The 13,604-nt window shown below is 36.7% G+C and overlaps 1 long non-coding RNA gene across 4 annotated transcripts in view; it reads right to left on the reverse strand.

The window, feature by feature from the left end:
- The window catches only part of LOC141491105 (uncharacterized), a 62,100-nt gene extending 48,763 nt beyond the window's left edge, over window positions 1–13,337 (reverse strand). For all 4 annotated transcript variants that reach the window (XR_012469462.1, XR_012469461.1, XR_012469460.1 and 1 more), the window contains exons 1-2: window positions 13,250–13,337; window positions 12,985–13,051 (exon numbers count right to left, since the gene is read on the reverse strand). This is a non-coding gene — a long non-coding RNA (uncharacterized LOC141491105). The remainder of the gene's footprint in view (window positions 1–12,984; window positions 13,052–13,249) is intronic.
- Between the last annotated feature and the right edge of the window lie 267 nt (window positions 13,338–13,604).

Below are 13,604 nucleotides of genomic sequence, written 5' to 3' on the forward strand. Positions count from 1 at the left end.
AGATAATCTATGTATACCTATTGGAAGAAGGTCAAAATTTCCTCTCTTTTATTATTTTTAATAGGAGATTTTGGAAAATAATTTGGATTGTGTTTACATGGGGAAGTTGTATGTGTTGTCTCAATGGATAACAGAGTGATAGATATGTATGCTGGGAACAAGTGGGTCATAATATATTGTCGAAAATTATGTGTGCTCAGAAAGTGGTATTAATTATGTCATCAAGATCATCTATGACTAGTAAAAGATATGAACTACTAGTGTAGGAAAGAGATAATATATGGGAAAACTGTTCTATATTGGTTTCAAATAAATATTAAAAGAATCAGGGAACAGTGGATAGAGCACCAGTCTTGGAGTCAGGAGAACCTGAGTTCAAATCCAGCCTCAGATAGTTATTACCTAGCTATGTGACAATGAGCAAGTCACTTAACCCCATTGCCTTGCCAAAAAAACCAAACAAAAGAAAGAAAGAATCAAAGGGAAGGTCTCTATTAAGCTTCTATGAAGAGGAAAGGAAGGATAGTGTCTTGCAGAGGAAAGAATACTGGATTTGGAATCCTTCCATTATGTTCAAATCCTAAATCTTCCACTTACAACCCATGAGACCTTAGGCAAGTCACAACCTCTGAGCCTCAGTTTTCTCGACTGTAAAATGAGGGGGTTTTACTATATGGCTTCAAAGGTACCTTCCAGTTCAAGAGCTATCATCTATGGAATATCATAATAGATAAGATGCATATGGAATGAGAAATTGTGGATGGATTATAATCTGTAAATCATGGAAATAATAAGCAAATGGAGGGAAAGTCATAGTACTGTAACGCTATCCACTCTAGAATTTGTCTTATTCAGTGCCTTTATCATTTGAATTTATAATTAGAAAGGATATGTTTAAAATCTCTGAAATTATGACATTGGTTTCTTCTTCAAGCTCTTAATGGTATGACAGTTCAAACCAGCATCATCATTATCATGTGATCCCTTTGGAATGATCCAAACATCTGAATGAGGACTGGGAAAACACAAATCTGGATTTCACAATATTCCATCCTCTACTCCCCTCCAAACTATGAGAGCTCCTCATAGGCCTATAGAGACTCAAAGATTTAGAGCTGGGCAGGACCTTAAGGGTCTGAGTCTGACCCCTTCATTTTACAAACAAGGGCACATTAAAGACCCCAAATCACACAGTCTATAAATGTCACAGGTAGGATTCAAATTCTCTTTCTCTGATTCCAAATTTTATTTGGCTCATTATAACACATTGTTCTACAATTCAGAAGCACCCGGGGAAGCACTGACTTGGAGAAATGCCCTTTCTTGAGTAGATGTAAAAAAGTGTAATGAAAAGTAGAAGTGTCCACATCACTTCCTTGAGAGCCCCAGTCTCCAATGACTCCACCATGGGGAGAGGGCTGAGTCAATCATCTTGTGCTGAACAGAATAATCCCATGATGAAAATATGGAGCTTTAGGGCATTTCAGAGACCACACTGTCCAACCCAAGTTGCAAATAAAAATAGGTGACATAGACAGCCATTAAACTCTTAATAATTAATTAATTCACAAGTATTAATCAAATTAGTGTTTCTTGACAAACATCGGGTCAAGCCCTGGGGAGACAAAGACAAAAGGGGAAAATCCCTCCTTTGAAGAATTTTCATTATTCAATAACAAGCTTGGGTAAGGAAGGGTAGTTTCTAATATCATGTTCACAAATACACTTGATTTCATTCCTCAAGACATATTGGAAATATTTTTTTGTGATAAGTCAAATCGCACATCTTATAGTGAAGACTCAAGACTCCAATGGAGAGTAACATCCAGGGAGAACAGTTTTCAAGATTTGCCAAGGACTCAAAAATAACTTGTACTAGGTATATGTCTAACCACCTCATCACATAGATGAAGAAGAAATGTGGGCACAGAGGGGAGTAGTGGTTTGCCCAATGTTTTCTGGTTATCATGTGCCAGAGATGGTACCTTAAAACAAGAAGGTTTAAGTACTGAAGGTTTTTATGATTCAAAGGTAGACCCTTTAGCCAGCATACCAGGCTTTCTCTCATATTGTCCAGTAGAAATTTCAGTTCAACTTAGTAAACACTTATTAAGAACATTATGTGGTAAGCTCTGTATTAAGTTCTAGGGACACAAAAAGAAGTAAAAGGCATTCCTTGCCCTTTAAGAAGCTTATAAGCTAATGATCATGATCCTCCTCTTCTTCCTCCTCCTCTTCTTTCTCTTTCTCTTTCTCTTCCTTTTCTTCCTCCTCCTCTTCTTCTTCTTCTTCTTCTTCTATTACTACTGCTATTACTACTACTACTACTACTACTACTACTACTACTACTACTACTATTACTACTACATAGTGTCTGTGTGTAATTGAAATAGGATAACTAATGATGACTATGGATACTGTACTGGTTAAAGAGATTGTTAAGACCTGATCTAAGAACCTAGTTCCTTTTATAATATTGATGGAGTGGTAAAATTCTTTTTGACTTTCCAAATGGGATCACAGGCAGTTCATAAGCTAGGCATTGCTCTATGGAGTGCTGGTCAGAAATTTGTAATGATATAAAGTATGGAGAATTTTCTGCCATAGCACCCTTTAAATGGTGGGAGGGATTTCTGAGATCATTTTAATCCAATCTTCTAATTTTTTTAGATTCTAGGGAGGGAATATTAGATATTAGAACCAGGATTTTAAGCCATTTCTTCTGATTTTTGGTCATATGAGATGATATGTATTATAATTTCTAATTAGTTAATAGCATGAAGATCATTCCACTATGTTCACTATGCAACCTAGCATCTCTAGGACAGCCAGCATTGGGCTCAGGATTGTAATTTATAACAATGGCAGCAATGTAAGAAAGTGCTGTCACTGAGTACTAGCCAAATAGGTTGATGTTCAATCACTCTACTTCCACCATATTTTTCTTTTTCTTTTGGTCAACTTTCTACAACTCTGACCCTCCCAAACCTTTGCTTCTCCCTTCCCTTTTGGATTGTTTCCTGCCTTGTGATTTAGACCAGGCTGATCCTCGCACAGAAAGGAAGGGATGAAGGAGGGAAATAAGAATTTATTAAGTGATTACAGCACTTTACAAATATTACAAAAATTTTTTCATCTTCAAAATTAGGCGATTAGATTAAATAGCCTCTAAGGTATCTCCTGTTTCTAGTTCTATGATTCTATGAAAGAAATCTAGAATTTGAGTCCTGGCTTTACATCTAACTTGTATTTGGAACTTGGGCTGACATTTCCTTTTTCAGCCCTTGGATTCTTCTTGTGTAAAATGAGTGGGGTGAACTAAAGTCTCTTCCTACTCTTCTGCAATCTTATTCACTTTGTCTTTCTTTGGAGGACCACATGCCCCAAAACATGAGATTGGAATGTCATGTGAGTTGATGTTTAATGATTATGTCATTTTAAAAAAATGGCAGCTCATGTCACCCAACTCTTTCTTGCCACATGCTGAGCCCTTATGCTAGGCTCACAAGAACCTGTGCCATAGGACTAACTCCAGGGTCTTTGAATATCTTAGATCCTTAACAATGCCTCCCTTCAAACCCACTACAGATGAGTCACAATGACAACAATTGAGACCTTCAGGGAGTGCCAGCTTAGGGAATGGGAGATCACCTCTCCAAGTTTCAAGAAGGATGAGGTTTGAGAAGTCCGGATTGGAGTAAATGAGACAGAAGATTTCATCACAATCTTTTCAGAAATGAGTGAACCTGTCACTTATGATCTGCTGCTAAATTTGGCTTTTTCGTTTTCCTGCTACAGGAAGTAATAACAACAGCAGCACACAAATCCCTGGTGGATTTTAGATAAACAACTTGGCTGCTGAGTGATTTTACATGCTACTGGTCCAAGAAATGTTGAGCTTTACAAATGTGTTTCATGGCTGTTTCAATTAAGACAGCAAGGATGAAAGAGTGGGTTGGCAGGCCATTTATTTAGCCCTTCTTAGTCCTTGTTCCTGTTCCAGATGCACAGTAATCAGTACTTTGATTAAACTGCTCTATGCAAAAAAAGCATGCTCATTTTCTGTCCAGGGTGGGGGTGAAGATAGAATGTGGTACCTGAAGATAGGGAGACTGAGCCTGATCTTATGATTCTAGAATCCTACCTTAGACACTAACTAGCTGTGTGCACCTGCATAAGTCATCTAACTTCTCTGAAGTTACACATTTTGGGTACATTAAAAAAAACCAGGTTCCTGAACTAAGAGGGAGTTTAGACTAAACACTCTAAAACCTGTTCCAAGCTTTGGGATGCTGTGATTTTGTGAACATGTGCTTTGTTCTACAGTTTCATTTTAGAGAAGCATGATAGTATAATGACTGGAGTGCTGTTTCTGAAGTTGGCAGCTCCTAGGTTCAATTCTCATCTCTGACACCAGTTATGTGACTCAACCTCTCTGACCCTCGTCTATAAAATGGGAGTTATAATAGGAATGCTCTAACAGGGTGGTTATGAGCATCAAATAAGATAATAAATGTAAGACTTTTTGCAAATCTTCAAGTGTTATATAAGGGTAGACATTTTTGGTTTTGCTTTTTTACTGCGGGATAGTGATTTCAACAGTGTGGGAAGTTCTTGGTGAGAAAATTCCTCAAACAATGAAGATAAGCAATTATTTTGCAACTTATGGCCTTTGAAAGGTTCCTGAGTTATTATGATTATAAAATTAAAATTATATGAATCATTATAATTCATAATGTATTAAAATATTATGTCATATCATAATATATGATAGTTATAAAATTATGATAATAAATACTTTAGAACAGGTCTGTCCAATCTGCCCTCAAAGCCCATTTTTGTGGCATTATTACACTTTATTATTATACTCATTAGTAATATGGTATGAGTTACATTGTAGTCATAAATAAATATTAAATTCTATATGTGGCCTTTAACAAGTTTTTGTTGGGCAATGGGTCCCAGAAGAACTAAAAGGTTAGATATCCATGCTTTAGAAGGGGAGTCAGGGTAACTACTGGGCATCATCTTTACGGTTTCCACCTTTCACACACAAAACAGTAAGCCAGGGTTTGAGAAGGAAAGGGGTTCAAGACATAGTAGTATAAGGCAAAGACAGACCACTCACTGGTCCAAGAGTCAGTTCTGGGCTCTAGCCACAATTCCATTACTAACCTGTTATGTGATCAAGGACCCTTGAACCCTCTGAGTTTTTATTTTCTTGTCTGTAAAATGAAGATGAGAACACCTTCTTTGTCTACTCACCAGGATTGTTGTGAGAATTAAATGAAATAATGAATACATAGAGTTTAGAAAAGTCTAAAGGACTAGATATGAGGGGGAAAAGCCTCCCCAGCCCCACTTGTCCATAGAATAACTAATATGACCTCCTTCACTGTACTGACCCACTTGTCATCCTCCATCTAGAAGTCTGAGCAGGAATGGGAGGCAATAGCTCTTGCCAGTTCTTGGCTTCAGCATACTACAGCATCTAACAAAATTCCTGATACACATAAATCCAGATGGAATGGAAATACTTGGCAGTCTGCTGGGAGAGAAAGGGGGATGGGAAGGAAAGGAATAAATGTATTTGACTATGAGAAGAGAACAGTGAGGGCTGCCACCTGCAAATACCCAAATTTTGAAGAGATCTGTCTGGACACATGAACAGATACATTACTTTCTCGCCTACGTGGATAAGAACTGGACAGTGTCCAACAGTTTTTTTCTGATGGTAGCCTGAGGGATGGTTCACAGGCTGGGTAATGAGTACTTACTAAGCTTCTGGAGCCCTCAAATCCTCAGAATTGTGTTGCTTTGTTTGGTTTTTGGAAGAACTTACTTATCTCCCTTATCTAAAGTAAGTGCTGCTCCTCTAACCTATTAAATATCAGGTATTTATTTAAAAAAAGGAACTCCAAGGCAGGGATCTATTGGTAAATTTTTAATAACTGGCTCACTGAAAAGAAAAGTTCATACAGTATAATCTGCATCATTCATACTCTCTCAATCTAGCCAATCAGAACGTCAAATTCTAATTTGAAGCATAAGTGAGGTGCAAATACTCATACTGACAATTTAACATCCAACTCAGAATCTGGAACTCATTTTTTTTTAAAGGACATAATGTTAAAATAAATTAATTTTAAAAATTTAACAATTAACTCTTCTTTATTATTTTACAAGGCAATGGAATTAACAGGGAGATAATTATTAAGCATCTGAAGCTGAATCTGAACTCAGGTCTTCCTAACTCCAGGGTTGGTATTCTATCCACTGTGCCACCTAGCTGCCCAACAATTAGCTCTTGTAAGCTGGATCTGCTTCTCCCTCCCATTCTGCTTCCACGTTATGTCCTGAGGTCAGTCCACATTCAGTCCAATCTCCTATTCTTACAGAGCTTATCGAAATCAATGAAGAAGGGACCTTAGAAATAATGTAGTCTAAGTCCTTGGTGAGTAAGATCACAGAATTTAGAGCGGGAAGAAATGTTAGTCATCACCCATTCTATTTCTTCTTTCTTTTTCTACTTCTCCTCCTCTTCCTCCTTGTTCTTGTCCTTCTCCTCCTCCCCCTCCTTTTCGTTCTTCTTCTTTACTTCATCCTACACCATTACCTCCCCTTCCTCTTTCTTCCCTAAGAAGTTAAATGACTTGCTGGAAAATGAAATAGCAAACTATTCCTATATCTGCCAAAAAAACCAACCTCAAAAAGAATCACCAAACATCAGATATGACTGAAAATGACTGAACAACTACAACAACACAACTATGTGATGAAAGTCAGGAATGTATGCAGACATGGTCAGTTTGCTAGAAAGGCATCATTCACTGAGTCCAGGAGACTGGAGTTTGTGTAGATCGTTTGTGTTGTCCTACCACGTGATTCAGATTGACTCTGTAGCCAGAATTGTTGGGAGTCATCAAAGGAGATGAGTTAGCTCCCAGGAGAGCTTTTGCTGAATCTAGACTTGAGAGAATGAGATATCTCCTTCACTCATAGTTGGTGAGAGAATGTAGAAAGATGGGTAGAGCCTCCTTTCTGTTCTGAGGTGATGTTCCCCTCCCCCACTTCCACCTCCAAAACAGACTTAGGTCTTAGGAATTTTAATTTTTTTCTTTTCCAAGCTAAGTGCAGGGAGAAAAATCTCTAATCTTATCTAAGAATTCTCCTTTAGTCATAGGGATCTGGGAGTTGGAATATAGATTGGGAATTGTAGCCAGTCTGGATTTTAGTGACCTGAGAAAAAAAGGGCTCCAATTTCACTTTAGTGATGATTCTAGCTTTGGACATGAACTTCATGGGACAAATGCTAAGAAGTCACCAAGTTAAGAGCCTGTTGGTTCCCTAGAGACAAGGGATAGAGAGGAAACTATGCCCTCAAGTTATAGGGTAAAATGTTTGTACCTTGTTTTTACCAAATCTTAGAAGTTAACATTCCTTTATAGAATTGTAGAAATGTTAAGAAATTACGTAGAAATAGAGCACTAGTTACTGGGCCCCTAAGATGGAGAGAATTTAACCAGTGGAGATTGTAGCCAAAAGAAGAGATAAATGATAACCCCAAAACTTTTTAGTGTCTGAGAATCTTGAATTGGGTAAAATGTACCAATTTGGACAAGAGTCTGGCAATACAAAAAGTATCATGCGTAAGTGAATGACAGCATGTAAACAAAATACTTCCTAAGGTCTTTGAAGGAAAAAAGTTATACCAAATGGGTGTGGGGTTATATGCTGGGTTGGGGGGACAGGAATTTCAGGGAAAGCTTGCAGTCTAGTTTTAAAGAGTGGCTAAGAGTTGAATCATCAGAAGGGATAAAAAAATGAATAAAACCCCTGAAATGGAAAAATTCAGGACATAAATTAGAAACAGCAAGGAGGAGAAGAATGGTTATTCTCCCATACCAATAATGGAAGAAACTGCACTAATACTTTTTGGGATGGTTTTCAAATGCAAGCATTGAAATAAACATCTCTTAGGAATGAGAGTGGGGTGTTAAGCTCAAACTTCAGTTAGTTTCTTCAGAAATGAAGGACGAACTACAACAAACTGGAGATTTCAGTTCATTTAAATATCCATTTCCTGAACATTTGATTGACCAAGGTTTTCCATGTAACAAGTTGCTTCTGAGTCAGTTCGCTTGCTCTAAATTTCCATATCACTAAGACGATCCTTAATATGAATAGTCTAAGGGGTTTTTTCCGCCTAAGAACAGAAAAGTTTAGATTGTTGAAAACACCTGAAGAACCCTGATTCCTGGCTTAAATGGACAAAGTCCCAGCTTACCTTGATGCTTGTGGAACAGCAGTTCTGAGGGAGGATAGCAAATATTTGCCTCCCAGTCATTCCATTCAAATTAAATTTGGTTAGGGTTTGGAAGGCATGATGGCAGCCTTTGTGAATTCCTGTGTGGAAGGAAATAGGACTTCATATTTACTTAAAGGCAAATATCCAAATGGTCATTAAGATCCTTGGAAAAGAGAAACTATGATATGTATGGGAAAGAATTTTCTTTATGTGCGGTACATACTTTCCATATGCCATTCACCTCTCTGTATTCCAAGAAGGTAATTCTGAAAGTATTAACAATTTTCGGCCATTATGAAGATGAGATTGTGACATACATACAATGTTAGATTCTATTCTGATCTAAATGAAGAAGAGGGACAAGTAGTAACTATTTCCCATAATTTGAAGGGTCCTATCAGAATGGAAATGGAGTCAAATTGATTCTCCTTGACCCTGGAAGATAGAACTAAGAAAAATTGGTAGAAATCAGAAAGAAGAAACTTGAGGCTCAACTGGCAGGACACCTGTTCAAGAGTAGTCTGTATAGGGAATCCTGGACTCTCCCTCCTTGAAGGACATCAAAAGCTGAATGACCATGTCAGAGGTGTTATCAAATTGATTCATGCTCAGATATTAATTTCTTAGAATAGATGCCTTCTCAAGTCCTTTCCAGTTCTGCAATTTGGTAATTCTGTAATCTTTGCATTTAAGGTAAGATGAACCAATAGCTGCATGACCAGAAACTTGTTTTATGCTCTGTTAACAAGAGTTTCTGGAGAAAGGTAATACATATAGAACATCTAGGTGAGAAGAAACATCCAGTCATCTAATCCTACAATGGAAGTCTGATGGTGAGGTATTCCTGTTCAAGAAATGTCAATGGTTACTGATTGCTTGCCTCTAGGATAAAATACAAACATCTAAATCTGGCAATTGAAGCCCTGCGCAGTATGGTTCCAGCCTGCTTTTTCTCTTTTTTCTTCCTTCCTTCCTTCCTTCCTTCCTTCCTTCCTTCTTTCCTTCCTTCCTTCCTTCCTTCCTTCCTTCCTTCCTTCCTTCCTTCCTTCCTTCCTTCCTTCCTTTCTTTCTTTCTTTCTCCTTCTTCTTCTTCTTCCTCTTTTTCCTTCTCTTTCCTCCTCCTTTTCCTTCCCCTTCATCTCCTTCCTCCTCTTTCTCTTATTCTTCTTTCTTTTAAAAGTGATATTTTTTTTTTCAAATAAAGATCCGTTTTGAGTTCCTTCCATCTCTCTCTCCTCTCCCACAATCAATAGAAAGAAGGTCACATATCTTATTACAAATGAGTAGCAAAACAAATTCCTACATAGGCCAAGACTCCCCAAAATTATGTTTTCATAAATGTTATTTTATTACTTTTCCATCTGAAAGTGGATAGCTTGTGTCATTATGAGTCTTCTATAATAGTGGTTGGTAATTTGGATGATCAGAACTCCCAAGTCTTTGAAAGTTCATTGTCTTTAAACTATTGTTGTTATTCTATAAACTACTCTCCTGGTTCTCCTCACTTCACACTGTATTAGTTCATACAAGTCTTTCCAGGTATTTCTGAAACCCTCCCAGTCTTCATTTCTTGTAGTACAACAATATTCTGTAGCATTCATATTGTTCACCCATTTCCCAAATGATGGGTGCTCCTCTGTTTCTAATTCGTTGCCACTATAAATATTCTTGTACACATGGGTTCAAAAAGGACTCTCTTTCTTGAATTCTTTGGGATATAAACTTCATATGATTGTACCAAGGCAAATGGTATGCACAGTTTAATATTGATAGCTTTTGGTGGATAGTTCCAAATTTCCAGCCTACTTTTCCAAGGTTATTGAATATTATCCACTTCCATGTACTCTATATTTCAATCAAACTAATCTATTTATCTCTTATTCCAGGTACTTGATCTCTGTCCTCTGTTCTTCCTTCCTAGAATGAGTTTCCTTCTCACCTCTTTCTCTTAGAATTTTCCCTTGAAATTCAGCTCAGGTGTCCTTTCCTGATTTTAGGGGATCCATGGTACCACCTACCTTCCCCTAGGTTGCTAGTGCTTATGCCCTTCACTTTATCATGACTATGATCTAACCATTCTGGAGAGCAATTTGGAAATAGACTCAAAAGACTATCAAATTGTTCATACCCTTTAACCCAACAATACCATTGTAGGTCTGTATCCTGAAGAGATGAAAAACAAAACAAAACAAAACAAAACAAAACAAAACAAAACAAAACAAAACAAAACAATATCATTTGTCGGGGAGTCAAGCCTTACCTCAGTCCCCATAATATACTTTTACCTACTCTTTCACACTATGACCATCTCATTAATCTCTGGAAACATTATTCCCTTTGGAGAAGGAACAAAAAAGGCCGCCCCCCTTCTTTTTTGCTGCATATTATTAGAGACGAAATTAGTATAGTCATCTTGTGATCTACTCTTCTTATAAGTTCCACTAAAATTTGTATACATTCATACCAAATGACTTCCCATCATGCATCAAAGAAGTAATTTGAAGAAATCTCACCCAGGGTATGCCAGTATAATCAGTGTATGTGTCTCAGGACTACTGTTGTCTGTCCAATCCTCCTAGTATTATTCTCCTGGGGGGACATGGCTTATGTCCAGATAAAATGCCACCTATGGTATCTATCAATAAAAGGATTATGACGTCAGCCTTACAGATAAAATGGGGAAGAGAACAAACATTTATTAAATGTCAGTGGTTATTCAATCATTTCAGTTGTACCTGATTCTTTGTGATCCCAACTGGGATTTTCTGGGAAGATAGTGGAGAGTTTTGCCATTTCTTTCTCCTTTTCATTTTACAGATAAACAAATTGAAGCAAATAGGATCAAGTGACTTGCCCAGGGTCACACAACCAGTAAGTGTCTGAGGTCAAATTTGAACTCAGGAAGAGGTGTCTTCCTGACTCCAGCTCTGGTGCCTTATCCATGGTACCACCTAGCTTCCCTTAAGTGTTAACTATATGCCAATCACTAAGTACTTTGCAAATATAATTTCATTCGAACATCTCAGTAGCCCTATGAGGTAGAAGCCATTATTATGCCAATTTTTTAACTGAGGAAACTGAGGCAGATGATGCTAAAGTGATTTGCCCTGGTTCACATAGCTAGCAAGTATGTGGGGTTGAATCTGATCTCAAATCTTCCTGACTCCAGGCCCAGGATCCTATATTACATTCTGTATTTCATTGTGATATTCCATTTCTATGCAAAAAAGCTCCTTTGATTGGAAGGGCTCCTACATTTTAAAGCAATTCTTCTACCTCAAAGTGTGGATTAGTTTGAAACTCTTAGGAATAACTTCTTATTGTCATTTCCTCAGATATATTTCAATGGCAGCTAAGTCTGCAGTAAACAGAGAGGCTTGTATTCAGGAAGCCCTGGTACAAATTCTGCCTCAGATACTTTGCTAGCTATGTGATACCAGGCAAATCATTTAGCCTCTGTCTGCCTCAGTTTCCTTAATTGTAAAATGGAAATAATAATAGCACCTATCTCCTAGGGTTGTTTTTGTGAGAATCAATTGAAATATTTGTAAAGTCCCTGGTAGATAGTAGATGTTTAATAATTACATGTTCCCTTCCCCTTCTTCCCTTGGAAATTCTCAGGTAGGATTGAAGGGAAAAAACTTTTTGAATGGTTTTATTTAGTCTGATATTAGTGTTCTTAACTGTATTCTTTTCTGACTTTCATTTTTCTGACCAATTTCCTTAAAATATAGGTATAGCTTTAGGTATACCTTTAGGTATAGCTTTACTCCTACTATTATATTTTTTCAAATGCAAATAAAACTGTCACTCAATTCTTTCACTGCCTATCTTTTTTAGAGATTACTCCCTTTGTGCTCACATTAATACAAAAATATTGATGCATATAATAAATATGCAGCATTATAGCAACAATACTCAATTGAATTAATATTCCATGCTTAAACAATACAACTGACAAAGGCAAATCATGAAAACAGAACCAATGGTTTTTTCACGCATCTACATATAGCAATTAATTATACATGTAGTAGCATTAAAATTTTCAAGAGATTCAACATAGTAATAAATTCAGCAATCATTAGGCAGGAATGGTTAAGACCATTATAACTCCATAAAATAAAATAAAAATAAAAAACACATAAGTACATATAAAAAGCACATGTGTGCTTTAAAAGAAAAATTTATTCACTGTGAAAAGGAAAAATAATGCCCTGAAATTTGTTTTCTTGAATAGGAAGATAAAATGAGAGTTGATTATGGAAAATATCATCTTCAAAGTCAAAGAAGTTTCCTACAACTCAGTGTATAGTTAGAGGCAACACTAATTCAAATGAAAAGGACTAAATAAGGAAAGGTAGACCAAGAAGACACAAGGATTTATATAAGAGGGTAAACAAAAAGGAGTATATGTTTATTAAATATCTACTATAGCTCATGGTATTCATGATAAAACTAAACCTCAGAACCACTGGAAAAGAAATTCAATGGATTAAAAAAATTCTTGCAAAATAATTGATTAGAAATTATTGGCATTTTTCTGTGGAAGATTCTTGTATGATGAGTATTTTTGTTGCTCACATAAGATATATACATATATGTATGTATATATCGTACATGTGTGCATATGTGTATGTTATGTCTGTATTTACCGGGCTTATCTAAATGTGACTCACAGAGAGACAAGAATAGGGAGCTCTGGAATCTTGTCCAATTCTCTTCCCTGGAGATCTTGATTCTTTCCTGAAAAAAAGAAAAGGCAGTGACTAGTCATGGTTGATCACCTGTATTCTGAAAATGAATAATACTAGAATTATATTTATCTGTCCTCTAGTGTCTGGTATAGGGGAATGATTGTATGATTGTGATTATCATTTTTTTTTAAGATTTAGACCACTTTTCAAGTCCTTATTTTTTTATTTATCTTTTTCTAGTTCTTACCTTTTAAAGAGAAATTTGTATCCACATATGCTTGACTCTTTCCCACCAAATGCTAATTATGTACAACTGTCACAAATAGTGACTAAACTCATTTATTCAAGCAGCAAATAGAAATCAGAGAAGTTATAAAGATTAGCATATGCATAGAGTAAATGAACTTTGGAATCAAGATTGTCTAAGCTCGGAGAGGCCCCAGTGTCATCCAAGAGGAACAGGAACATGTTGAAACATTCAAAAGTTCAACAGGAACATGTTGAAAAATATGCTTTTCCTTATATGTTTGCCTTCCAAAATTTGTTCTCTTCTTTAAACAGCTCTGTCCGTGGCCATATTTGTTCTCTCTCAAAATAGACTA

Source organism: Macrotis lagotis, chromosome 6 (genome assembly GCF_037893015.1).
Source record: "Macrotis lagotis isolate mMagLag1 chromosome 6, bilby.v1.9.chrom.fasta, whole genome shotgun sequence".
NCBI lineage: Eukaryota > Metazoa > Chordata > Mammalia > Peramelemorphia > Peramelidae > Macrotis > Macrotis lagotis.